General features: G+C 45.6%; 1 long non-coding RNA gene across 1 annotated transcript; it reads left to right on the top strand.

Annotated features, from left to right (window-relative positions):
• Positions 1-1,322: 1,322 nt before the first annotated feature.
• LOC141570658 (uncharacterized) lies at positions 1,323-6,695 on the top strand. Its single transcript, XR_012494932.1, has 5 exons — positions 1,323-1,837; positions 2,699-2,917; positions 3,887-3,979; positions 4,749-4,987; positions 5,314-6,695. It is a non-coding gene; the product is annotated as an uncharacterized LOC141570658 (long non-coding RNA).
• The last annotated feature ends 19,696 nt before the right edge of the window (positions 6,696-26,391 follow it).

Genomic DNA, 26,391 nt, shown 5'->3' with positions numbered 1-26,391 from the left:
AAGGACAGCCCTCTTATCTACCACACCAATGCGTGTGCCTTTCCCTTTTTCCCATCCCTCCTCATTCCATAATCATATTACCACCTGTGATCTCAGGGAGTTCCCATCTCTGAGCCTCAACTTCCCCTTCCCCTCAGCCTCAACTTCCTCTTCTGGTCAGCCTCAACTTTCCCTTCCCCTCTTTAATCCCTTCCCCTCTTTGTAAGCCCCTCTTTGTAAGAGGACATGAGCACCCCTCCATGAGCACCCCTCCCCTGTCTAGGACAATTGTGAAAGGAGATAAAGATATGCAAATACTTTGTGAGCTGAAGAAGTACCGTGAGGGGAGAAAGGAGCCCAGTTCATGGCACAGTTCCTCCTCACACCGGATGTACCAGGCAGGAGCTAGGGCTTCTCAGCCCTCTGTCCCCAGAACCCCAGGGGCTCAGCCAAGTCCTTAATCACACACACACACACACACACACACACACACACACACACACACACACTGCCCTGCATTCAGCTGCCCGGATGGCCCTAGGAAAGGGGCAGATAAAGTTCCCCATCCCACCTTGAGCTGTCCTGCTATGTTCTGAGCCCAGGACCTGCGCCTGGCTTGCCAGACCCCTGCCAGGGCGGCCAGAAGAATCTCAGAAGGGCCCAATGGACACAGGTCCCGGGACCTTTATTCCTTATCGTCTGCGAATTGGAAGACTAAAGTCAGGGGAGCTGGTGCCAACTTAAAGTTATACCTCCCCACTATACATTTTCATCCTTACAAAATCAGAAGAAAAATATTAAAAATATATTTAAGGATATAATAAATATCCTTGTAGAATTGAAGAAAAAAAGAAAGCAACCTCACCCTCAGCTTAAAAATTAGTCTAGCTGGGAGTTGGTTGAAAACTATATTTGCCAGAGTTCACTAACTTCTCAGCCCACAGACACAAGTCAAGATCCTGTTCTTTTCTTAACCAGAGAAAATGCCATTAAGTTATCATTTTTTTTTAATTCTAGTAAATAATCTGCAGTGGGAGATCATAGTCAAGATTGTGTAAAGATTGTGTCACCAAATCATTTCAGAGCCACGTCCCTGTATTGTTCCAGAAGGCAGATCTCCTGGAATCTTACAGCAAACACAGGCGGACAATTCCAGACCCGGGCGGGTGTGGACTGGCCACCTCCTACATGGCTCTGGCAGCCAGGGGATTTCCCCAGGGCGGACCCAGCACCGGCTGGGAGGGCTGGGCCCCCAGGCTGGGATCTTCAGAATCTTCGGGAAGATGTGGTGGCCCCTCTATGACTTTCATCTGACATGACCTCAGCCCTCCGTAGGTCGAGTCCCAGCTCTGCCACTACCAGTTCTGTGACACTGGGCAATAGAATTAAACTCTCAACTAATTTCCTCATCTGGGTAAAGAGGATGACAACCCTCCCTCCCAGGCACCAGGAGGTTCAGTGAAGACAGAGTAAAGGCCCTGGGAGCTGGACCCACTCAGCCCACTGAGATTCTTCTGGCCACCTTGACAGGGGAACCAGTGCAAGCCCCAGAAAGCCACAGGCTCTGGTCTCAGAAGTGGAGGTCCAGTCCAGGCTGAGCAGGTAGCCCCCAGGCCTCAGCCCAGCAGCTAACACCAGTGGCCATTCTCTCACTTGGCCCTGGACAGGGTAATGACAGACCTGATTGCACAGGCCTGGCTGCCTGGCTGGCCAGACTGGCTGAGCAAGTGCTGCCCCCAGACTGGGCCCCACGTGGGCTGAGGGAGAAGGTGGGGGTGGGGTGGCCTTGTCTGGGAAGTTTCCAAGGAAGAGAAGCAAGGTCACACTGCTGCATGCTGGCTGGAATTCCACAGTCCAGGTAGGCACAGAGGGCACTTCTAGAGACAAGACAGAAGGATGGGAGATGGGTTCACAGCGTGGTAGGGGCTGAGTGAGGGGGATGGGAGTTCAGTGAATAGCCTTAGAGAGTGGGGCTCAGATGGGGGGAAGAGGTGGAGGCTTAAAGAGAGGATGGGACTGAGTAAGTTTTTAAATTACGTTCCATTAAATTGAACATCCGATTCCACTTTCTGTCTGGTGGTTTCAAAAGCCCCATATTCATGCATGACCTTGGTCTTCCTCGCCATCCCACACAGCTGGCCAGCCCTTCCTAGGCTACTTCCCTACTTCTCAGAGAGGTCCATCCCAGGCTCCAGACATAAGACCTCCATCCTACCCACCCCACCCCTCCCTCCTGCTCCCCCTACCTCACTTCAGGGCAGCCCCTTTCTCTGATGGTCGTGTCTTCAACTTTCCAGAAACAGTAGAAGGAGAGACCCTGAAGGCCAGGGGATTCCTGGGGGCCCTCTAATCTGATGGAGTTGTCAATCCTGCCCAGGCCCATCCCTCCCCAGCTAGGGAAGCCTCCTCCCATCCTCCCTAAATCAGTTGGTCAGCAAACACTTTTTGAGCACCTGCTATAGGCCAAGCACTTGGCTAGGTGCCTTAGTATTACAAGAAATCATTTTATCTTACTACAAAGCCATGCAGGGCATTATCATTCCCATTTTAGAGATGAGAAAACTAAGGCTCTGATTGCTGATGAGACATTCTAGGGCCACCGGAATAATGACAAGACCAGGATTCACACCCAGCCTTGCCTGACTCTGGGACTTATCCTCTGCACCTACCTCTCATTTATTACTCTTCTTTTGTTTCTTCTTTTATTCTTTCATGAAAGATATACTGAGTACCTGTACTGGGCCAGGGCTGGGCATGGAGCTCAGCAGAGAATCAGGCTGATGTCTGTCCTCCAGCCTCCCCACCCCATCTAAATAGACAACTCCTGACACCAGAGAAGCCAGCTCTGTGTAAACTCCAGAGAAGAAACGGTCAGCTCCACCTGAGGCCCGGGGCAGGCTTCCTGGAGGAGGTGGCAGGTGGGAAGGATACCTGAAGGGTAAGAAGAAGCTTGGAAGCTTATGAAGAGAGAGTTCTCCAAAAAGGGGAGTGGCAAGGGGCAGAGGCAGGGTCTGGAGCTGGACTGGAAAGCAAGTTGGGCACATCAGGAAAGGCCTCAAGTGCCCAGCCCAGAAGCTTGGGGGCACAGGGGAGCCATAGACAGGCTTTGAGCAAGGACAGGCTTGTCCAGCTGTGACTTGTGGGGAAGTACCTGGGCCAGTGGGGCAGGTTGATTGGAGGGGAAGAGACAGGGAGCTGCCCTGCTTTTGGGTGGATGATGGAGCCTCAGGACAGACGAGGTGAGGCTTCACTGAGGGGGCATCTTGACCCACGACCATCCCAGTCACCCAGAGCAGCCCACAGCCCCAGGGCCAGAACAGGCCTGTTTCTAGTGGGCAGAGCCAGGGGTGGAGGTGGCAGTCATCCCAATCTGCTTCCTCTCCACCTCACAGGTGATAGCCCCAGAGGATCCTGGAGCCCAGCAACCCTTTCCTCCAAGAAGCCTAGGCAGGGCATACACCTGATGACGACAGCTGACAAAGAAGCTGTTTCTGCTTCCATGACACAGAGAGAGAGAGAGAGAGAGAGAGAGAGAGAGAGAGAGAGAGAGAGAGAGAAACCAGCAGGTGACCAGGGGACTCTCAGGCAGGCAGCCAGTGGTGACAGGACTCTCAGGCAGTGAGTCAGTGGTGACAGGCTGGGGACAAAACCCAGAGATCCAGGGATCATCAATGCCCAGCCCCAGCTGACTCAGACATTATATCACCCTTCCTCCCAGGGCAGAGGCCTCCTCCAGCCTCCCTCCTGCTCCATGCCTCCTGGCACGGATGGGTGGACATCACCGAGACCATTCCTGACACACACAGATACCCACCCCTTGCCTTCTTGGGGCCCGGAAGTCCAGCTGCCAGATCTTTGCCTTACTGCCACATGCACCCACCGACCCTCATTCCTTTCTGGCTCCCAGGTCCGGATCAGGCTAGCCCCAAGGAAGGGCACACCCTGCACCATCAGCTGGGGAGCAGGAGGCGGGGCCAAGCCGGGAACAGCCATGCTTGAGGTTAGGCTTGCTTTTTTTATTTTTAATGTTCTTTTTATAGCAGGGCTTAACGTACATGTTTGAACTTCTGACGTATGCCTGAGTGCTCACTCCCAGCGCTCACTCACTCACTCACTCACTCACACCCTCACTCTCTCCCTCCCTCCCTCTATCCATATACTCCCTGCTTCTCTCCAGCTGATCTGAGGAAGCTGCAGATGTCCAAAGGGCTGGCCAGCTGCCACTGGCTTGGTGTCACTACCCCTCAGCATCACTCTATAGCTGTCCACCCCCACACTTCACCCAGGCCATATGAAGTTCCCACCACACACCTGAGTGTACGAGGGTCCCGTGTTTCTTTTATTTTTAATTATAGTTGACATACAATACTTTCTTAGTTTCAGGTGTACAACATAGTGATTCGACATTTGTATACCTTACAATGTGATCACCACCATCAGTCTAATGACCATCAGTCATCGTACATAGTTATTATGATATTATCGACATATTGTGCTGTTTCTGTTTAGTTTAGTTTGTTTGTTTGCTTTTGTAGATTCCACATACAAGTGAAATCATTGTCTTTCTCTGTCTGACTTATTTCACTTAGGATACTACCCTCTAGGTCCATCCACGTTGTTGCAAATGGCAAGATTTCATTTTTTTTTTTATTGCTGAGTACTATTACATTGTATAAATGTACCATATCTTCTTTATTCATTCATCCATGGGTGCACACCCATGTTTCTTTATTTTCAATCAACTTCATTCCAGTTTTTTGCCATCTCAGCAGGCGGGCAGGACTTTCCAGCTTGGTCTTTTCTGAAGCTCCTATTCTGATGAGGGATATTCCAGGTCCCAGGACACTGGGAAGTCGCTCTTTGTCCAGCCACTGCCAAGCCCTGGCTGCCATGGAAACCTCCAGGCTCCCGTCAGTGAGAGCCCTTCAGGGCCTGGGGCTCTGGCCTCCCAGCCACACCGAGGATTCAGAAATCATTGGTCAGGAGCCGTGCAGCCATCAACTAAAAGGTCCCACCTTTTGTTCCTATGAATAGTGCCCGGCACCTAGTAAGAGGTTCCCCCATACCACACACTGTCAAGTGACTCACAGTCCCTAATCATTGTCTGCCAATGGAGGAACATCTTCTCCATCCTTCCTCTCTGTTCCCACTCTGGAAACACCAAACCCGGGCTCTCGGTCAAGCTCACATAGAGCCTCTGCCTCTGCCCTGCCTCTCTTTCCACCCCACCCCAGTCCAAAGCTTGGCCAGTTGCTGCTGGAAACGGGAAGGGGAGAGAACAAACACACATTTCTATGGCAATAATTTCACTCACACCAGCCATTGTTTCCTCAGCCTCCTCACTGGCCTCCTGAGGCCTCACTCTTCACGTGGAAGCCACAGTGACCTTTTGCCACACACTCACCCACTGAAGTCTTTCCAGGATTCCCTGAGCAAGTGAGATGAAGTCTGACCCTAGGTGTGGATACTGAAGCCTGCCATGGTCTGGCCCAGCCTTTTTCCCCTACTTCACATCCTGATATCCTGACATCCTGCCTGGCCACCATCCCCACCAGCCACTGGTCCCTCAGCTTTGAGCACAGTGTCCCTCTCAGGTCCGCTAGGCTTTGCACACACCAGGCCTCTGCCTGAGGTGCCCACTCAAGATTTTGCCATATGGGAAACCCCGTCCCATCCTTCGAACCCCAGCTCCAAGGCTGCTCAGGGACTGCCTCTGGGCTCCCCCAAATGCTTGTGATCACCCCCATCAGAGTACCTGCTACACTGTGTGGCTGTGGAGCTAGGCTGGGAGTTCCTTGAGGGCAAGGACAGTGATTTCCTCTTCTCTGGCTTCTTCCCTGTGTGTATCAGAATATGCATCAATGACAGGTTACTGAATTATTATTACTGAACAAGAGTAAAAAAAAGAAGCCAGATATTAATATAAATAAATGGTTGACTAAATAAATAAATGGAGGAGAAGAGACAAATCTCCCATGCAGAAAAGTTCCAAAGAATGTATGTACCAGTAGATACTGCACCCTCATGGAAAGGGAATATATCCCCTCCTTACATGTGGGCTACGCAGTGACTTCCTTTCAAAGAGGACAGTATGAAAAGGAGGAACAAAGAGTAACTTTACAGTGGAGAAACCTGACAAACATGTCTCAGCCAGGTGATCAAGGTCAACATCAATAGCCGTAAATCATGCTGATAATATATATATTCTTGATATAGTGTGAAAAAATGGCACTTTCCCTCCATGATCTTCATCCCCAAAACCGTAACTCCAGTCTAATCATGAGAAAAACATCAAACAAATCCCAGTAGAAGAGCATCCTATAATATATCTGACCAGAACTCCTCAAAACTGTCAAGGTCATCAGAAACAAGGAAAGTCTGAGAAACTTGAAGCCAAGAGGAGCCTAAGGAGACATAATGACTAAATGTAACATGGTATCCTGGATGCGGTCCTGGGACAGAAAAAGGTCATTAGATAAAAACTGGAAATCAGTGTAAAGCATGGACTTTTGTTAATAATAATGTAAATAATAATGTACAATATTGGCTCATTAATTGAAACAAATGTGCCACAGGAATATGAGATGTTAATGACAGGAAAACTAGGTGTGGGGATTATATGAAAACTCTGTACTATCCTCTTAATTTTTCTGTAAATCTAAAACTGTTCTAAAAAATAAAGTCTATTTTTAAAAGGAAAGAAGAAAAAGAAAGAAAGGAAGGAAAGAAAGAAGGAAGGGAGGGAGGGAGGGAGGGAGGGAGGGAGGGAGGGAGGGAGGAGGAGGGAGGGAGGGAGGGAGGGAGAGGAGAGGAGAGGGGAGAGGAGAGGAGAGGAGAGGAGAGGAGAGGAGAGGAGAGGAGAGGAGAGGAGAGGAGAGGAGAGAAGAGAGAAGAAAAGAAAACAAGCTAGCCTAAGTGCCCCCAGGGAGCCCTCCTGGTTCACGCTTGGGCAGTGAAGGGGCACCCAGCAGCCAGGACTAAGTACTCAGCCTTGCTTATGTTCCAGAACCTCTAATGGGGAATATCCTGTCCTTAGGAGATGGATGCTGAAGTATTGAGCAGTCAACTGTAATGGCGTATTCATGTAACTTTCAAATGGTTCAGAAAAAAAGTGCATAGGGAGGGAAAAGAGAGCGTGCAAATGTGGCAAAATGTTAACAATGGGTAAAGGGTATATAAATGTTCGTTGCACTATTCTTGTAACTTTTCTGTAGGTTTTAAATTCTTAAAAATAAAAAGTTGAGAGAAAAATTAAGAAGGGACCAGTCAGGTGAGTGGGTAAGGGGAACCCACTTTCCAGGTGAGGGAACCACATGTGCAAAGGGGTGAGGCCTGGAAGAGGTGCTGCAGGATGAGAGGCCTAGAAGGTGGGGGAGGGGAGTGAGGAGAGGGTGGGTAAGGTGGGAGGTAGAGAGTGGTGAGGCCTGAATCCTCCAGCCAGTCAGGCCAGGGTGAGATGCTGAGGTACAGTGGAGCCTGAGTGGGGACAGCAGCAGCCCACGTGCCATCTGTCCGGCAGGGAGAGAGTTCCTCCGGCCTGGCTTCCCCATTCCAGCCCATTCAACCACCCTGCCAAGGCTCCAGAGGGTACTGGATCACAAAGGTACTGCCCACCCCCACCCCACAAACACACATACAAGGGCTTTCCTGGCTCCTGTGTCCCCAACCCCATGTTCACTGATGCCCTGGTCTCTCCCCAGCACCTGACCCAGCACCATGTACCCTGAGTTTCCCTGCTGGTGGGGAAGTGGCTCCCCCACCCTACCTCTCTGCCTCCTCAAGTCTCCCTTTGGGATGAGTCTGGTACAAAACAACCCTGTGGGTTCTCTGTCTTCTCTGTGCTCTGGCCAGGCAGGGGAGCTCAGGCCTCTTTTGTTGGAGGATAAGGCTATAACATTAATAATAATAACTATCTGAATGTTCATAGAAGCACTTTTCTAATAGCCAAAAAGTGGACGCAACCAAGTAGCCACCAATGGATTAATGAATCAACCAAATGTGCTGCGCCCATACATTGAAATTATTTGTCAGCCATAAAAGAAATGAAGCACTGATACATGCTACAACATGAACGAACCTTGAAAACATTGTGCTAATTGGACAAAGCCAGACATAAAAGGGCACACATTGTATGATTCTGTTTACATGAAATGTCTAGAATAGGCAAATCCATAGAGACAAAAAATAGATTAGCGGCTTAGGGCTGGCGGTGAACATGAAAATATTCTAAAACTGACTCGTGATGGTTGCATAACTCTGTGAATGTACTAAAAGCCATTGAATTACACACTTTAAATGGGTGAATTATAAGACATGTGAATTTTATCTCAACAAACCTGCTTTACAAATAATAACAATTAGCACTTTTCAAAGGCTTGTCGGGTGCCAGGCAGGCCCCAAACAACCTCTGTTAACCCCTGTTAACCAGGACACCGCGATCGAGACTACAAGCCCATTCTACCAGTGAAGAAAGTGATGCGTGGAGCATTTAAGTGACTTCCCAGGAGCCCACAGCTTGTAGAAACAGGATTTGAACCCAGAACTGTCCAAAACCAAAACCTGTGTGTGTAACCACCATAATATGCATCAGGTCAACTCAAGTTTGTTTCCGAGACGTTACTGAGACCCAAACTCTCTGGAGCTGGGGAGAAACTCAGACCACCGCAGGCCCTGTGTTCAAGGCCTGCTGGTCCCTCTTTGGACACTCAGGAGCCGGTCGACCTGCCTGTGATGGTGGGGCTGGTGTGAAGGGTGCGGGGAAGTAACAGGATTGTGGAAATTCAGGGTCCCCTCACTCCCACTCCCAACTGTAACTGTCCAGAACTAGCTGAGACGCCCAGCAAGGAGGCGGAACCCCTGGAGTGGCGCGGCAAATGTTAAGTGTCCACCTTCCCGCCAAGGCGGGCCCGCGGCAGCCTTCCCAGGAGTCGCCCCCTCCTGTTGGCTGCAGGGAACTGCAGCTCCGGAGGTGTAACCCACCAGCTCACGGACATTTTGAAAATTGCTTCTGTGCTATGGCGTGTGGAGAAGACCTGACAGGGAGAAATGCGATGGGGCCGCCAAAAATACCCTCCAACTGGGGTTCAGTAAAGGGAGAGGGTTCAGTGTCAATGATGAGTCATTGGTGGGGTTTACAGATTTTTCATCATAATGAAAAATAAAAGCTGCCCAGTGCCATGTGCGTGGCAGACATCCAACGTCCCCAGGGAGGGTCCGGATGGGCAGGCCTGAGGCCTCAGCAAGCGTGGCTGAGCCCCAAAGGCAGAGGCCGAGGAGGTGGCCATCCATGGCAGGACGGTGAGGTGCGCCGGAAGCTGGTAGCTCACACCTGATGGGGAGGTCACAGGGTGCTGGAGAGTGCCCCCGAGTGGAGGCGAGCGTCTCTGCAGTCCTCGGCCAAGTCTGGAAGAAAACCCTGGCACCCAGTTTTGGGTCTGTCGGGAAGGGTGGGGTAGAGGTTCCTAGCCCAAGGGCTGGGATCTGAGGGCTGAGAGCCTGGGGATGAGGGACAGGATTTCTCCTGGGCCCTCCACGGGCGGGGCAGGAAGGAGAGAACGTAGATGAGTGTGTGCTTGTGTGAGGAGAGAGAAGGAAGGGGAGGAGAAGCAGGTGCTGTCCAGGAGCCCCTGAGATAGTGGCAATTCCAGAGTTGCAGCCTCCTACTCTTTCCCCTCCCCAGCACCCGCTTCAGTCCCAGCCAGGCCCACCTGGGCCTGGAAAGATGGTGAAACCCTGGCCCACCCATTCGTAATGGAATGGAGAGCCAGCCAGGCCAAAAACAAGCTGGCTGTCTCCCAGACCTGGCCCTGAGCCCTCTCTCAGCACCAGCCCTCTCACCAAGCTCCTGTTTCTGATCCCACCCATGTTCTCCCATGCTCCCTCCACCACCCCGAGAAACAGAGCTTAGTGAAGAGACAAGGCACAGAGAGTGGAAGGGGTCTCAAAGGGGGAGACTCAGTGAAGGGAGGAGATTCAGTGAGGGGAGGGGGCTCAGGAAGGACAAGGGAGTCTGGGAGGGGCGAGTCTCAGAGAGCCAGGCGCTTAGCATGGGCAGGGAGAGCTCAGGACCCAGAGCAGTATAGACCAGGAAGAGCCCGGTAGGGGTGGTCTCCAGCCACGTAGTCCCCGTGGGGACTGGGTCCCATCTAGGCAGCACCCTTGGCACAGCTTCGAGGCAATCCCCAGGCTCAGTTTCAGCCCGCCTGGCTGAAGATGGAAGTAGCTTGGCAGGGCCTCTTTATGGCTTCTGGTGAAACCTGGCCCTGAGGACAGGGAAGAAGTTTCAAGGGTGGGGAGGGAGGAGTGACTCATTCCTCTCTTCCAGGCTCTGTGACACCTCAGAGCCTGGGAATTACCCCAAAGCAGCCAATCAGGCCAGTTGGAGAGAAAACAGCTCCACCCTGTCCTGGTCACTCTCACCTCCACCTCCCACCATCACACACAGGAAGAGACAGACCACACCCAGAACTGTGGACACCCTGGCTGAGAAACACACACCCTCTCACATAAGCAGGAATCCACACAGACACATCCAGGCACTAAATCCAAACACCAGCACCCTCACCCAGAAATAAACCCTCGCTACCCACAGACAATTGCAGGCACCCGGACACAGTCCCTCTAGTTCAGGACCCGGAGGACAGTCCCCCGAGAAGCCCACCACAAATCCTACCACCCAAATGAACACAAAGACCTGCTTACAGGCACAGCCACCCACACCCCAGCTGGCCCCAGAACCAGTTTTGCTTCTCAGTTGGCCAGTTTAAGAGGCTCTTTAGGGAAAGGGAGGGGAGGACACCAGGCAGCAGAGGTGGGTGAGGGCATTCCCTAGTGACCTTGCTGTGAGGAAGGGCCCGGCACTTTATCACCACAAGAACCTGACATGTCCCTCCCCTGCCTTCATTGCCAACTGCTGCCAACATTTTCCCTACTGTAGGCTAGGTCTCAGTAGGGAAAAGCTTGACATCCCAGCACAGGTGTCTATATAACAAAGCTGCCTGCAAAATCACCTCTCCAAGAAGTCCCCGGAACCAATAGCCCCTGACCACATTTGGTCATTGCTGTCAGTGCCGTACAGCAGCGACGTACAGAGCCAGGGCTTCCAGGCTGTGGCATCTGCTGACTTGTTTGCCAGCTTCTGGTATATGTGAATCTTCCGCATTTTTCTGCCCCAGACTGAGGCTTTCCAAGGCAGGGCCTGTGTCCCCTCAGAAAGGTCTACACAAAGGCAAGACCAGATCTCTCCAATCAGACCAGGACACCAGAAGAGAGCGGGTGTGCTAGATATGATTGTTTTTATTGAAAGCAACAAAAACTGACAATGTTTAACAAGTCACAAAAAAAGTTATGGGAATTGCGGCAAATAGGATGCAATAAGAGTTAATCATAAAATTCCAGAAAAAGCATAAACAGAGACAGCTTGGGGACGAGCATAGTGTAATCACATGTATATGAAATATATATAAATTCTAATATAGATACTAAAAAAAAAATTAAAGCTCTAAATGAAAAGAATTGTTACGGGAGTCTCCGTTCTTCTTGCCGATGCAGTGAAGAATCAAAGATCAGCAAGCTGATTAATATGCAAGCAGGTTTATTAGTGATACGTTCTCAGGGAAGAGAATGGGCCTAGTGAGGTGGGGGAGAGAGGAAGAGAGGAAGAGAGGGAGAAGGAGGGAATGAGGGGGGAGAGAGAGAGAGAGAGAGAGAGAGAGAGAGAGAGAGAGAGCTGACGCAAAAAAGTGGGGAGGGGTGAAAGAGCGCCCTTGTCTCCAGGACTTATAGTCTGCTGGGGGCGTTGAGGGAGTTACATATTGATTTGGCAGGAAAAGCAGTGCCTGCTCTTCCACAGGAGGTCGTGACCTCCTAGGATGGGTGGAGGTCTGTTGACTCATGTCCTTATCTTGCTCCCGACCACCTCTCATCATCTGTTGTTGTAGAAACCAATGCGTGGCTGGAAGCAGTTAATCAAAGCTATTTGATTTTTCTGTAGGCACTATGGACCCCCTCCCACCCTCCTTCTCCTATATTTTCTAACTTCTACCTAACAGAACTATAAAACTTTTACAAGAAAATAGGGGAGATATACCTATTTCTTGTAGCTAGGGAAGCATTTCTTAAATAAGGTACAAAAGATATATGAAAAAGAAAACAGTTGATAAATTTGGGTACATTAAAAAGCTGACTTGATTTAAAAAACAATGAAAAACGTATAAAATCAAACATTTTGCAACCGACATAGCCAACAAATTGTTAGCAATCAGAATATATACAGAACTTTCACAAATCCATAAGAAAAAGACAACTTAATAGAAAGAAAAGGCTATGAATTGGCTTCTATAGAAGAAACTGGAATGACTAATAAATATATGAAAGGTGTTCAACCTCACTAGCAATCAGAGAAATGCGAATTACAATGAGTTGCCATTTCACATCCACAAAAGAACAAAAGTGAAAGTCTGACACTATCAAGTGTTGGCAGAGATGTGTAGCAACAGAAACTCTCTGACATACTAGAGGGAGTATTCGTTGATACAACAATTTTAGAGAATCTTTTGGCAATATCTGGTAGGTGAGTGATGCGTTATCCTTTGACCCAGCATTCCCACTTCTAGAGAAACTCTCAGGCATGTGTACCTGGAGGATAAAGATGTGTGTCACATCTTATTTGTAATAGCAAAACAATTATAAACAATCCAAATGCTCATCAAGAGAAGAATGAATATAAATTGTGACCTATTTACACAAGGGAATACTATGCAACAATAAAAAAGAATAAACTACTGACACACTCAACAATATCAACATACCTCACACACATTATGTTGAGTTTAAGAAGCCAGATACAGATGAACATACACTGTGATTCCATTTGTATAAAGGTAAAAAACAAGCAAAAGTAATCAATGGCGAGAGGAGTTAGATAGTAGCCACCTTTGGGGAGAGGGACAGGGAAGGGACACCAGGAAACCTTCTGGGGCTATGGAAGTGCTTTAAATCTTGATTTGGATGATGGTCACATGGTGCATACAAATGTAAAAACTTCATCATACTGTATCTTTAAGATTTGTGCATTTTAAGGACCTTTCTGAATGTATTTCATGTCTCAAAAAAAAAAAAAGAAACTGGCAACAGACACCATAAAAATGGTAAAAGATAAGCCATAGTCTGGCAGAAGATATTTGCAATCCATATAACCAACAAATGATTGGTACTCAGCACATATAAAGAAATTCTTTAAATTAATAAGAAAAGGACTGACATCCCAATGGAAAACTAGGCAAATGCCATCAAGCAGTAGCTCGTGAAAAGAACATTGAGATAAATAATAAACAAATGGAAAGATGCTCAATGTCGCTAATCATCAGAGAAATGTAAATTAAAACTACAATAAGATGCCACTTGACACCCACAGAATGAGAAAAACAATAAAAAATCTGATGCTTCCAAGTGTTGGCAGAGATGTGTAGCAATACAAACTCTCCAACATGTTGGAGGGGGTGTCAATTAGTACAAGAATTTTATAGAGTCATTTGGCAATATCTGGTCAGGTGGAATGTCTGTATAGCCTGTGATCCAGCAGCTCCACTTCTAGAGAAACTCTCATACATATGCACCTGGAGGCAGTCACAAGGATATGTGTCACATCTTATTTGTAATAGCAAAACCGTTGGAAACAATCCAAATGCTCATCAAGAGACTGGATATGAACTGTAGCTTACTCACTCAAAGGATACTACACAACAGTTACAATGAATGAACTAGAGCTTCTTGTATAAACGTTGAGTAAATTTTGAAAAAATAAGGTCAATAAAAAAAAGCAATTATAGGATGGTATATACAATATAAGACCATCCACGTAAAAATGTTTAATGCACAAGATAGTTCTATGTATTGTGAATGGATGTATACCTATTTAACAAAATTATAAAAACTTAAACAGAAAGATAGGTCAACTTCAGAAATGTACCCAGAGGAAGAGAAGTGATCGGAAAGGGGAGTACAAAGGGCCTTCAGCAAAATAAGGCTTGCTAAATCTGAGTGGTATGGTCCTATGGGCATTTTTATGTTATTCTTTTTTTTTTTTTTTTAAGATTTTATTGGGGAAGGGGAACAGGACTTTATTGGGGAACAGTGTGTACTTCCAGGACTTTTTCCCAAGTCAAGTTGTTGTCCTTTCAGTCTTAGTTGTGGAGGGCGCAGCTCAGCTCCAGGTCCAGTGCCATTGCTAGTTGCAGGGGGCACTGCCCACCATCTCTTGTGGGAGTTGAGGAATTGAACTGGCAACCTTGTGGTTGAGAGCCCACTGGCCCGTGTGGGAATCGAACCAGCAGCCCTCAGAGCCAGGAGCACGGAGCTCCAACCACCTGAGCCACCAGGCCGGCCCTTTATGTTATTCTTTATACTTTCCTGTGTGTTTGAAATATCTCATAATTTTAAAAATATGTTCAAACGGAAGAGGGCAATTTTACAGTCTACCAGCAAGATGGTGGGCTGCCGTCTTGGTTTCTGCAGCTGATCCCAGCTTATGCCTTCCTTCCTTCACTCCACAGTTCAGTGTTTGCAGCCCCCCAGCTGGGCCAATGCTCTCTTCCCACACAGGTGACTTTACCGTCATTCCTGGGCCTCCCAGCCATTGATGATCCTGTCTGGGATGGTGGTGGTCTTCTGAGAACATTTATTAGTTCCTGGATCCACAAATAACACTGAGATCCTGGAGATCTAATGCAGCCCAGGCTTGGTGTCACAGTCACAGAACATGATCTAGAGGTGCATAGGAATGCCCTACCCCACACTTTTGAGAGATGTCTTTTGAGAGATGTCCAAGACACCGAAATATGTGGTCTACCGCAACACAGATGAGAACTTCCTTTCTTCTCCTCTCTTCTCACTTCACACCCCACACTGGTACTAAGCAGATCTTCTAGAAGCTGCCCCCAAAACCCATTTCCCACACCCAGTCTAAAGAGCCCTGTTCCTCCCCTGCCCATCTCAACACTTCAATATATAAGCTGCATAGCCTTTTCCGCAGCAAGCAATTCTTCCACCTTCTGATTAGTGAGAGGGGGTAGGAGGGAAATCCGGGGCAATTATTGAATCCTCTTTAGCAGACCAGGGAAGGAGGAAGTCTGTGAATGCATGTGTTCTGCCTATAGGAGAAACAGCATGAGGTGTAAGGGCATCTGCAAGCTGGCAGTCCAACCTCCCACACTGCTGTCTCCCAGGTAGAGCCAGGGCTGTCTTCAAAAGGCCATTCCATCATCCTGCAAGGCCAGATGCTTTGAGATGGTGGGGTTCTTGATAAGAACAGACTCCCAGGACATCACCCCATACTTGGTGTAAGGCAGCTTCTAGATCAAAATCAATATTGCAAGATTCACCAGAATAGCATATGAAGCATTAATAAGTTCATGAATAGTGGTAGTGGAAGAACATGATATGCAAGTAAAGTAAATTCAAACCCCAAATAAACATCTATCGAGGTATGGACAAATTGCTGATGACCACACAGCAGAAGGATGGAGATGGGTTCACATCAGCCTACCTAGTCCCTAAGGAAGGAAGGTGCTGTATTGGATTCAGGATTGGTGCTATTTTGCTGCCAGTGGGCACTCGGGTTGGTCTCAGTGAGAGAAAGCTGGCATGTCCTCCTTTCTTGCCATAGTGGCCACCGTGGTCATGGTGCATTGAGCAGACACTGGGCTGGCTGGGGAGGAAGGCACCCACAAGGCTGTTTATCAGCCCACAAAATTATCTGAGCCTTTCCAGCAGCAAGACTCTCCTTTGGGCTGGAGCTTAGTCACGGCACACAGTGCCACAGGGCTGCCATAAGAGGGGACCGAGGCCTCTATCAGTGATAAGGCAAGAGGCACAAAGGGCTAAGTAATCTCTGATAGAGCACTATCTTAAATCAACTTCTCTCTCCTTGAGCCTCAAAAGCTGCTTTGTTTAACTGTGTACTGTTTGGATGAAGATATGATAAGGTCCCCAAGGTTTAAATAAACTTAGAAGTCAAAAGAGTCTGTTACCCTCCATTCTCTGGGAGGGATGTTTGTGAGGTGAGAACACAGGACCCCACAGGGACTGGGGACTGAGGTTTCACATTCCTCTTTCTCCTGCAGTCCCCCCAACCCCAGCCAATCCCAACTGAGTTTCCCGTAGGTTTTTTTCCTTTTCGTATTTCTCATTTTGGTTACCAGTAGGGGACCCAGGGCCAAAACACCAGGGGTCTCAAACTCAAGTAGTCACAGGGACCAAATGGGTTATGAAAAACCAACTGAAAGACAATAAGTGGGGGACTTCCACTTCCAAGAAAAAGGAGCAGACATGTGTTTCCCTATTCCTTCTGCCAGGTACAACGAAAACCTCAGGACTTTATCAATAAAAACAAACAGGAGAAGGTTGAAAGGTGGAGAAAAGGCAGATTAGCTAGGGACCTCTGGACCCAAGGATGTGTGACATCCTCATCATTGTCACCATCCTGCTGGCCGCCTTTGGGCTCCTTGTGGCACATGGTGAGTGCGCTGGGTTTTCTTTTTCTCTCATATATCCCAGACACGGAACTGAAGAAGCAGGCAACTGGAAGACACTAATAGGCACAGACATAAAAAGTCCCAACAAAAACATGCTTTCTCTAGTCAAGGGACCCGGAAAAGGGCAGCCTAAAAAGACAGAAAACTTTTAGACAATAACCACTGTACTCTAGCCAAACACTAGAGAAAAAAACTATGGCCCTACCCCACCCACACTGCAAAGATCAGGTGGAGAGCCTACACTTCCCTCAAGAGACTGTAACCAAGCACCTCAACACCCCCACCAAGGTGGTATCACAACCCCCACTCCCCCCAGTGCCAGTGGAGACTACATGGGGAGTCTAGCCTTCTACACCCACCAGGTAGTAAAAAGGCACCACACCCAGTCCACACTGGGTTGGGGTCAGAGGAGCCTACTCCCACCGTGCCATCAGTAGAAACCATATGGGCAGCTGGAACTCCCACCCCTGTCCGGTAATAACAAGGAGCCACCTTCCTCCCCTGCCCCAGGTGTCAATCAAGGCCAAATGGAGAACCTGGACTTCTGCTTCTACCTGGCAATATGAGGAAGCCCCTCATCCTTCTCCTGCAGTGTCAAAATAAAGCAGGTTTAAATACGATACATACTCTTGGAGCATAATACAAAAATGCCCCAGATTCAACTGAAAATCATTCATCATACTAAGAACCAGGAAGATTTCAAACTGAATAAAAGAAGACAATCAATAGATGCCAACACCGAGATGACAGAGATGTTAGAATTCCCTGATAGAGATCATTTTAAACCACCCATGATATAAAATTATTACAGAAGCAATTATTAATGTACTTGAAATAAGTGAAAAATATAAAATTTTAGCAAAGGAATAGGAGATATACAGAACCATATAGAAGTTTAGAATTGAAAAGTAAAATAATTGGGGGAAAAAAAGCTCAGTGGATGGGCTCAAAAGCGGAAGGGAATGGACAGAGGAAAGAATCAGTGAGCTGGAAGATATAACGATAGAAATTACCCAATCTGAACAACAAAGAAAAAATAGACTGAACAAAACCTAAAAAACTGAACATATATATATGTATAGTCTATGAGATGATAACAATAGATCTAACATTTGTGTCATTCAAGTCCCAGGAGTAGAGGAGAAAGAGGCCAGAACTGGAAAATTATTTGAAGAAATAATGGCTGAAAACTCCCCAAATTTGGTAAGAGACATAAACCTACAGATTCAAGAAGCTAAGCAAATCTCAAACAGGATAAACCCAAAGAAATACACACCAAGAAATACCATAATTAAACTTCAGAAAACAAAAGACTGAGGGGGAAAAAGTCTTAAAAGCAGCCAGAGAAAAATAACACCGTACCTATAAGGGAAAACAATTAGAATGACAGTAAATTTCTCATCATAAACCATGGAGGCCAGAGAAAGCGGCACAATATTTTTCAAGTGTTGAAAGAAAAGAACATAGAATCCTATATTCAGTGAATATATTCTTCAGGAATGAAGGAAAAATCAAGACACTTGCAAATTAAAAGAAAAAGACATTTGCAAATTAAGGGAAATTACCTTATCTGTCACAAGCAGAACTACTATCACAAAAGAGCTAAAATAAATTTCTAACAGAAGGGAAATGATAAAAGAAGTAACCACAGAACATCAGAAAAGGAAATAAAATGGTAAGCAAAAATAAAGGTTATACACAAGTGGGCAATTCAATCTTGAAAAAGAAGAACAAAGTTGGAGGACTCACAGTTCCTGATTTCAAAGTTTATTACAAAGCTACAGTAATGAAAACATTGTGGTACTGGCATAAAGACAGACAAATAGGTCAACAGAAGAGAATTGAGCGTAGAATAAACTCTTGCATATATGTTTAAATGATTTCCAACAAGGGTGCCAAGAACGCTCAATGGGAAAGGGCAGTCTTTTCAACAAACGGTGTTAAGAAAACTGGATATCCACATGCAAAAGAATGAAATTGGACCCTTACCTAACACTATATACAAAAATTAACTCATAATGGATCAAATACCTAAGCATAAGAAATAAAACTATAAAACTCTTTGAAGGAAACATAGGCCAAAACTCACAACCTGGATTTGACAACAATTTCTTGGATATGATAACAAAGCACAGGCAACAAAAGAAAAAAACAGCCAAATTGGACTTGATGAAAATTTTAAAATTTTATGCATCAAAGGATACTATGGACAGAGTGAAAAGGCAACTCATGGACTAGGAGAAAATATTCACAAATCATATACCTGATAAGGAATTAATATCCAGAATATATATAAAACTCCCAAAACTCAAAAACAATAAAAACCATTCAAAAATGGGCAAAGAACTTGAATAAGTGTTTCTCCAAAGAAGATATACAAATGACCAATAAGCACATGAAAAAATACTCAATATCACTAATCATTAGTGAAATACAAATCAAAATCACAATGACATGCCACTTCACACCCATTAGGATGACTAATGTCAAAATTTTTTTAAATGTTGACAAGGATGTGGAAAATTGGAACCCTTATGCACTGTGAAGGAAATGTAAAACGGTACATCTACGGTGGAAAACGATACAGCGTTTTCTCAAAAAATTGAAAATAAATTTACCATATTGTCCAACAATTCCACTTCTGGGTATACACCCAAAAGAATTGAAAGCAGGGTCTCAAAGAGATATTTGTACACCCATGTTCATAGCAGCTTTATGCACAGTAGCTAAAATGTGGAAGCAACTCAAGTGTCCATTGACAGATAAATGGATAAGCAAAATGTGGTATATACATACAATACAATATTATTCAGCCTTGAAAATGAAGGAAATTCTGACACCTGCTACAACATGGATGAACCTTGAGGATATTATGCTAAGTGAAATAAGCCAGTAACAAAAAACAAATACTGTATGATCCCACTTATATGCAGCATAGAATAGTCAAGTTCATAGAAATAGAAAGTAGAATGGTTGTTGCCAAAGGCCAGGGAAGGGGAAAAGGAGGAATTAGGAAATAGTGTTTAATGAGTATACAAGGTCTGACAATTAAGTTTGTGAACTTGCCACCGTGCACTTACATAGGCAGCACTGTACAAACAGCTCGGTGAGGTTTCATAACCTTGGTATATCAGTGTCTCTCAGCTGTGTTCGTGTCTACATGTGGCGGTGTCTTTCTGAGTGGCATTCATTATTGTTGTTGCACGTTTTTGTGTGCTGTCGAGAGAATGTCTGAGCTTGAGTTAGAGCAACAAACAAACATTACATTTCTTGTTAAACTTGGCAAGAGTGGAAGTGAAATCAGGGACGTGTTAGTCCAAGTTTCTGGGGATAATGCCATAAAGAAAATGGCAGTATACAAATTGATTAAACGTTTTTCTGAGGGGAGAGAACGTGTCACTGATGAGGAGAGGTCATGGTGTCCAGTAACGAGCAGAACTGACAAAAACATTGCAAAAATTCGTCGAATTATGCGCTGAAATTGTCGGCTGACTGTGAGAAGCAAAGCAGACCAAGTAAACGTCAATAGAGAAACAGTTAGGAGAATCTTAACTGAAAATCTTGGCATGAGAAAGGTGTGTGCATAAATGGTCCCGAAGGAGCTCACCGATGAACAAAAGCAAAGGAGAGTTGAAGTTTGCCAAGACCTGTTGGAGAGGCAAGATGATGTTTGGGGCCGTGTTATCACTGGTGATGAAACATGGGTGTACCAATACGATCCTGAAACAAAGCGTCAAAGTGCACAGTGAAAGTCAGCCAATTCTCCACGACCAAAAAAGTTCTGTCGGTCCAAATCAAGAGTCAAAAGAATGTTGCTAACCTTTTTTGATATCAGAGGGATTATTCATTATGAATTGGTACCAACTGGACAAGCAGTTAACCAAGTTCACTATTTGGAAGTGCTGAAAGGCTGCGTGAAAAAGTTAGGCAAAAACAACCTGAACTTTTCGCCAACAATTCATGGCTCTTGCATCACGACAATGCACCAGCTCACACGGCTCTGTCTGTGAGGGAGTTTTTAGCCAGTAAACAAATAGCTTTATTGGAACACCCTCCCTTCTCACCTGATCTGGCCCCCAATGACTTCTTTGGTTACCTGAAGATAAAGGAAATATTGAAAGGAAGACATTTTGATGACATTCAGGACATCAAGGGTAATACGACAACAGCTCTGGTGGCCATTCCAGAAAAAGAGTTCCAAAATTGCTTTGAAGGGTGGACTAGGTGCTGTCATTGGTGCATAGCTTCCCAAGGGGAGTACTTCAAAGGTGACTATAGTGATATTCAGCAATGAGGTTATATAGCACTTTTTCTAGGGTGAGTTCGCGAACTTAATTGTCAGATCTCGTAGAATTTCAGATTTGCAAAATGAAAAGCATTTTGGAGATGGATGGTGGTGATGGTTGCACAATATGAATGTATTTAGTACAACTGAATGATACACTTAATGGTTAAGATAGTAAATTTTATGTGTATTTTACCACAATAAAAAAGTAAAACTTTTAAATTTAATTACAGTATGTTATAAAACCGTAGTACAGTTGGTTAGAGCATGGTGCTGATAACACCAAGGTTACCGGTGCTATCACAATCCCCATATGGGCCACTGTGAGCTGTGCCCTCCTTTAAAAAACAAAAAACAACCCGTCAAAACAAAACAAAAACACAGTAGTACAATAGGACAGTATTCATTTAACAAGTACTTAGTGCTTGCTCTCTGGTGGGCATCACAGTATTCTAGTACTGAAAATACAGTGGTGGTGCAGACAGACAAGGTCCCTAGGGTCACCAAGTTTACATTCTAGCAGATCCCACTTTTGAAAATAAATGACTAGAAATGTGTCTTGGGACTTATACAAACAAATGTCAGTAATGGTACCTTTAAGTGGATAGGATTATAATTTTTCTAACGTTCTTTTCCATTTTGATTTGCCTATATAAACAGGCATTGCTTTTATACTTAAATAATAGCCAAACTCAAGCAATTAAAAAATGTAGAAGTTATACATATTTATAAAAATATAAATAGGCTTATGCAATAGGTTTTCCTTCTCCTCTTGAATTTTCTAAATTATGCTTGACAGTTGAAGCACAAATTATTACACTGATGTGTTTCTAAATATATAGAGAGGAAATATTTAAGACAATTAGATTATAAATGGGAGAGGGTAAAGAAACATAAAGGGAGGTAAAGTTTCTATACTTCACTTGAATTCTTGAAATTATGGCACCAATAGACTGCGATAAGTTATATATATATATAAAATGTAATGTCCAGAACAATCACTAAAATTGCTATACAAAGTTATACACTCAAAAACAGGGTTCCAGAGAAACAGAACTAATAGGATATGCAAGCATATCTACGAAGTGTGGTCAAACAATATGGTGAAAGTTTAAATAAAAAAGAAATTATTGCAGTAAAAGACACATTGCCATTAATCCCCCTCAAAATACTCCCCCTCATTTCGAACACACTTATCCCATTGTTTTGCCACTTTCTGAAGCAGTTCTGGAAGTCCTCTTTCGTGAGCGTTTTTAGTTGTGCTGTCATTGCTGCCCCGATGTCCTGAATCATTTTGACTTTGGAGAAGAACCAGAAGCCGTGTGGTGCCAGATCCAGTGAATAAGGTGGATGAGGACACACATGTAGTGTTTTTATTGGACAGAAATTCCGTATACAAGAAGCGATATGTGACACGGAGCATTGTCATGATGGAGGATGATTTACAGCACACTTTAAAACACACTTTCTCTCAACCATAGCTTATACCCAACTGACTGCACCGAACAAGTTGAAATTTGTCACACACTGTTATTAGGGTTCGATACACCACTTCCCATATTGAAGATCCCTGCCTTTCTGTTGGATGGCACTCAGCAGCAGCATTCAACAAATTTTGTGATCACAATGGAAAGGCTCCATGTCACACATCGTTTCTGGTGTGGCAATTTCTGTCAAATAAAAACATTACTGTGTGTCCTCATCCACCTCATTCACCAGATCTGGCACCATGCAACTTCTAGCTCTTCCCCAAAGTCAAAATGACCATGAAAGGTAAACGTTTTGAATCGATTCAGGACATCGAGGCAGCCACGACAGCACAACTAAAGACACTCAGGAAAGAGAACATCCATAACTGCTTCAGAAAGTGGCAAGAACGATGGGATAATTGTGTTCGAAGCAGGGGTGAAGGGTATGGGGGGGCGGGGGGCAGGAGTATTTTGAGAGGGTTAATGGCAAATTTTTTTATTTAAACATTCACCATATTTTGTGATCACACTGCATTTATATCTATATATCATATATTGGGGGTGCCAAAAAAATGTATATACATTTTAAGAGATGTTAACACTTTGGTCAACGTTGTTCAAGCAGTAGTTAGTCATAATCAGAAGTATCTGGACGCTGATGGTAACCACTTTGAGCACCTCTTGTAATTGCAGAAGTCAAACGTGAATTGTGTTCATCTTTCGTTATTAGTATATATTAATACAACTTTTTCCTTTCTTAAAATGTGTATATAAATATTTTGGCACCCTCGGTATATAGATATATATGAAGCAATTTGTTACAGGAATTGGCTCACGCATTTGTGGAGGCAGAGATGTCCCACAATCTGCCATCTGCAAGCTGGATAGCCAAGAAAGCTGGTGGTTTAATTCAGTTCAATTCTGAAGGCCTGAGAACCAGAGGTGTGAATGTCCCAGGGAGGAAAAGGTAGACGCCAGCTCAAGAAGAAAGAGAAGGAATTCACCCTTCCTTTGTCTTTTTGTTCCACTGGATTTGATGGTTCCCAATGGATTGGATGGTGCCCACCCACACTGGTGAGTGACCTTTTTACTCAGTCTACCAATCCAAGTACTAATCTCTTCCAGAATCACACTCACAGACCTCCCAGAAATAATGTCTTCCCAGCTATCTGGGCATCCCTTAGCCCAGTCAAGTTGACACATAAAATTAAACATCACATCTATAAAATTTTAAATAAGAATTAATATCATTTCTACATAATCTCTTCCAGAAAAATAGAAGAGGAGGGAACATTTCCCAACTTATTTGATTTAGTATAACCCTAATACCCAAACTAGACAAATATAGTACAAAAATAGAAAACTTCAGACCAATGTCTCTCATAAATGTAAACTTAGAAAGCCTTAACAAAATATTATCACATAGAATTCAGCAATATATAAAAAGAATTATACACCATGATCAAATGGGGTTTATTCCAGGCATGGCTGCTCTTACCACTCTTATTCAACTAGTGCTAGAAGTCCTAGACAGCGCAATAACGCAAGAGAGAGAGAGAGAGACAGACAGACAGAGACAGAGACAGAGAAGGTATACAGATACGAAAGAAGGAAGGAATAAATCTATCCTTATTTGCAGACGACAAGATTGTCTATGTTGAAAATCCTAAGAAATCTACAAAAAAACTCCCAAAATAACTGAGTTCAGCAAAGTCACAGGATACAAAATAAACGTATAAAATAAAACATAAAAATACAGTTTTCGCTCTGTGGAAAACTCTGTTAAGAGGACAAAAAGACAAGCTACAGAGTGGGAGAATATTTTCCAGCCACACATTCAACACATTCAGCAAACACAATATATAAAAAACTCAAATCTCAACAGTTAAAAAAAAAGCAAGGGGGGCTGGCTGGTTGGCTCAGGTGGTTGGAGCTCCATGCTCCTAACGCCATGGAGATCTCAGGTTCGATTCCCACATGGGCCAGTGAGCTGCGCCCTCTACAGCTAAGATTGTGAACAACAGCTCTCCCTGGAGCTGGGCTGCGGTGAGCAGCCAGAGGTTGGGGTAAGTGCTATAGCGGGCAACCGTGTGCTGCCGTGAGTGGCCGGCAGCCATTGTGAGCAGCCAGCAGCTGGAGAGAGCTGCCCTGAGCTGCTGAGAACGGCCCACCAAAGACTGGCGACCTACTGCCTTGGTGGGGGGGGGAGCGCAAGTGTCATAATACCAGCATGGGCCAGGGAGCTGTGTCCTACACAACTAGACTGAGAAACAACGCTTTGAACTGGAGTGTGGGGTGGGGAAAGGCAGAAGAAGAGGGTGGGGGAAGCAAGCAATCCATTTAGAACATAAACAAAAGACATGAAGAGACAATTCAATGAAGATATACAGATGACAAATTAGCACAAAGATGTTTAACATCATTAGTCACTAAAGAACCGCAAATGAAAACCACAATAAAATACCACTACACACCTATCAGAATGCCTGAAGTAAAATATAGTGACAATATGCTGGTGAGGATGCAGAGAATCTGGATTGCTCACTCACACATTGCTGATGGGTATGTAAAATAGTACAGCAACTCTCAAAAACAGTTTGAAAATTTCTTAAAAAGCTAAATGTGCAACAACCATACAATCCAGAAATTGCATTCCTAGGCATTTATCCCATAGAAATGAAGACATGTTCACACAAAATCTCTGGCAAAAAGGACCAAACCTCAGCCCCCCAACCAAGCCTAGTCACAATGCCTGGGCGTTCTGCCCCCGTTCAGAATAAAAGCCACCCCCACTAACCAGGAAACTAGCAGCGAGCCGTCCACTGAAATGGACCTAGGCTCCACGAACTTCCTCCAGGGCAGCCCCCACCCAGCACCAGCTGGGCTCTCAGGCTCGGCACTCCCAGCCCTGCCCAGCCTAGCCCCAACAGGCCCCGCCCAAGACCTTTGCCCCTGCAAGAAGTAGGACCCTGGTTTCCGTGGGCCTCTGGCCCTGTTTGCCTTACTCTTCTATCACCCCAAGACTTGGGCACTTATAGAAAAGAACACAGGCTACATGCCTGTGATTTGAGAGATGTGGAGAAAACCAGAAAAACCTCTAGGTCCGGCTCAATGAAGTATCTTATCTAGCTTGGAAGTGCCCCTGGTTTCTACTAGATTACAAAGCCCTCTGATTCAGGTAGCACACTTGTGTCCCATTGTCAGTCATTTATGCCTGTAGGGGGGCCCAGGCCAGCAAGGTTGCAAGAACACAAGAAAGTGATGCCTTTCCTTCATTCATGTCATGAAACCAACTTTCTCTTGAGTGCTCAACACTGTTCTAGGAACTGAAGATACTGCAGTGAATAAACCCAGCAGAAATCCTTGCCAGTTTGGAGATATTCTGGCTGTCCCAATGGAGCTGACACACTGGAGCAGAGAGAGAATAAAAGACAAATAAGACAAATATAGAGTATAACAGGTGGTGTTAAATGCTGAGAAGATAAAGTACGAAAAGAGGACAGGGCACTGTGGGGTGAGTAGTTGTAATTTTAAATAGTGTGGTCAGGGAAGGCCTTGCTGGGAGCAAATACCTGAAAGATGGACGGAGTGAGCCATGTGGTTATCTGCAACTGTCTCACTGTCACAGACATAGACGCCCTGAAGCGAGAGCATGTGGCATGCTGGAGAAATAGCCAGGGGATCCAAGTGCTAGAGTGTGAGGAAAAGAGACATGGGGGAGGGGCAGGGGCAGGCAAGACAGAACGTCCCAGGCCAGCTCTGAAGGGCTCTAAGCAGGGTGAGGAGTAGCCCAGGTGTGGGAGCAAGGACGTTGCAGGTAATGTCTCTGACTTCCCACTTTTGCCCAGGTCAAATCACTTTCACCACCTCTTCATTAAGGTGTATCTCAGCACTGACTGAGGCCCAGAGGGAGGAAAGACAGGGAGGGCTCTGTGAGAAGAGGGGACTCAGTAAGGGAGTAGGGGGTGCTTCTGTGAGGGGAGAGCAGCTCAGCCAGAATCCAGAGTCACTGCGAGGGATAAGAGCTGAGAAAGCTGCAGGGAGGCTGGAGGAGAATTTGAGTTCAGCAGTAGCTCAGGGGCATCTTCTGGATGCCTTTGCGGACGGTCCCTGGCTGCTGAGCCCA

The sequence above is a fragment of the Rhinolophus sinicus genome, linkage group LG03 (genome assembly GCF_036562045.2).
Source record: "Rhinolophus sinicus isolate RSC01 linkage group LG03, ASM3656204v1, whole genome shotgun sequence".
NCBI classification, from domain to species: Eukaryota; Metazoa; Chordata; class Mammalia; order Chiroptera; family Rhinolophidae; genus Rhinolophus; species Rhinolophus sinicus.
The sequence above is the reverse complement of the archived record's forward strand: the minus strand, read 5'-3'. Positions and strand labels throughout refer to the sequence as shown.